The sequence below is a fragment of the Megalobrama amblycephala genome, linkage group LG23 (assembly GCF_018812025.1).
Source record: "Megalobrama amblycephala isolate DHTTF-2021 linkage group LG23, ASM1881202v1, whole genome shotgun sequence".
Lineage (NCBI taxonomy): Eukaryota > Metazoa > Chordata > Actinopteri > Cypriniformes > Xenocyprididae > Megalobrama > Megalobrama amblycephala.
Window position 1 is genome coordinate 21,631,204 of NC_063066.1, and position 2,728 is coordinate 21,633,931.

Below are 2,728 nucleotides of genomic sequence, written 5' to 3' on the forward strand. Positions count from 1 at the left end.
GTGACGCAAACAGCGTCACTCTAGTGCGGCGAAAGTCCCTTTATTATCAACAAAGATTGCGCACGGGAGACCCGAGAGTTTGTTCTATTCAGCCGTGAATTCAGTTTTAATTGACCAAAAACACATTAATTATTTACTTTTCGCTGTTGACTCTCTTGTCGCTTTGCTAACGTTATATCCGCCCTTCTCTGATTGGTTTACTCCGCTTCCTGTTTGCTCAGATTTGCTCCGCCCTAGAAATCGAATCGATTCAATGGCCGACCAGACTCATCCGCTGGTACAGTGGTGAGGCTGAATTTTCCAGGCAACATGTTTAGGTGCTTGAAAATGTGAAGTGTCATCGCAATAACACAATGGTGCTGTGATCTTCACATACTTTTGAACCGTGCTGAGAATTACGGGTCGAGAACTGTGCTGTGCCGAATCAAGCTCAAGCGGAAATGTAACTGGAACCGTTCCTTACCGTTCTTAGAACCGTGATGGCGGGAAAGCGTCTGTTAACCTGCAATCAAGTGCCTCATTAACTTTTGGCAAGATGATAGAAAGGCTGTTCACAAAATTCTAGTTTGCAAAGAATGTAAGCATTATGATGTATGATCCGTCTTGTATGCGTTAGAGTAATTGTTGGATGAATAGACACTAATACCTACTGAGTTTTTTCTCTGTCCCACTTCCACCTCCGCTATACGATATCTCCCATCAACAGCTTCAATCGCATTTAAATATTATTTTATGCTAGCTGTGCTTTAGTGATGAGAGCAAAGTTTCACCAATGAAGCATTTTTGTGATTCCTCCAGCAGGCGTTGGATGGGAGGTGGGGGTGTTGTTCGGATAGCTGACATTCCCCACTCTAAGATATGAATCGCTATCACTGTGACTCACAGTTGTCAAACCTGTTCCTGTCCTATAGCAGTAGGTGTAACCCATGATGAAACCGCACCAGTGCTGATACCTCTCTCGCATGTTCGCATGGGCGTGAATGAGTCTGATGGCAGCAGAATGCTGGTCATTGGGTTAGTGAGTATCCTAGAGACTGTACACACTTCACTTGTTTAAAACACTGTGGTTTGTATCGGTCCCTCGATCTTCATTTAGAGGCACTGACTCAGCTGTTCACCTCCAATGAACATTGAGATATCATTGACAAGTTTATGTAAGCTGTTAGTATGTAGGCAGGCATTACTTTACAAAGTCTATATGTGCAAGTTGTTTTGATTCAGTATAAATGAATTCAAAATGAATAAAAAAAACCAAAACTTGTTCTTAAAAACAATGACCTGAATTATTAATTATTCATTGTTTGTTTGTGGGGCATAAAGTAAAAAATGTCAAGCTGGTAGAGCTCTCTTACTGTTCTCATAATGATATTAAATTATGTATTTTTAATAATATTATTTTTTAATTATGTAGTGAAGCAGTTTTCACACATCCAAAATGCTATAAATGTCAGGTTTTTGTTCTGCTCTGATTCCTTTAGTTCCTGTTTCCCCGCTCTATTTAGTTTCCATTTCATTGGTTACTGTTTATGTCCACGATTGTTTCTATGGTTACTTATGATTTGCACTTTTCTATCTTTGTTTATGTATATATACTCCTGTTTCAGCCCAGTTCTTTGTCGGTTCTCGTTTATGGTTTAGGGCGGTTTGCTAGTTCTCCTACGTTTTGTTAGATTGAATGGATTTCCACGTCAGAAATAACAGATATATATCAGATCTGACCCAGGACACCGAATCCCTGCCAGAACATGTCCGTTTTTATCTGGTGTCCAAAACCAGTAAAACCTGTTAACAGAAAGTCTTGTCTGGTACCCAAAACTCTATTAAGTCTTCTATCAGTCTGAGAGTTTGACTGAGAAAGCCAGTGAAGAGCAAATCAGTGGTTCAGAGCGTGTATCAAACTGCCAAAGTCACGTGATTTCAGTAAACGAGGCTTTGTTACTTTATAAGTGTTTCAAAATTTCAGTGGTTCACCACTGGGGGGCGTGACTTTGGCAGTTTGATACAAGCTCCGAACCACTGATTCGAAACAAAAGATTTGTAAAGCTTCGAAGCTTCATGAAGCAGTGTTTTGAAATCGCCCATCACTAGATATTGTTGAATAAAGTCGTTATTTTGTTTTTTTGGTGCACAAAATGTATTCTCGTCGCTTCATAACATTAAGGTTGAACCACTGTAGTCACATGAACTGTTTTAAATATGTCTTAATTAGCTTTCTGGGCATCTGAAAGTGTTATTTGTCTTGCTTTCAATGCAGGCCTCACTGAGCCATCGGATTTTATCAAAAATACCTTAATTTTGAAGATGAACTAAGGTCTTACGGGTGTGGAACAACACGAGGGTGAGTAATTAAGACAGAATTTAAATTTTTGGGTGAACTAACACTTTAAAACCTGTGAACTAGCCCCCCCCCCCTTTTTTAATTTAATCCTGATTCATCATGGACCTCAAACCTGTTTTTAGTAGGTGGCACAAGCAGTTATTTTTGGGAGTATTTCTACAATGTTCCCACAGGAACTCATTATGATCTCGCACCATCCCTCTGGACGCCAGTGTCTTGATGTGACATCACTTCCAGTAATTGCTGCAGATCTGTCCCAGTTTGGTCTGTAATGAAATGGCAATAAAACAGAATTTAACAAATAAAGGTGGGAGAGTATCACACCTTCCATTGCAGCCAAAACATGAAGTACATAGACACACAACACACACATGCAGGTACACACCTATA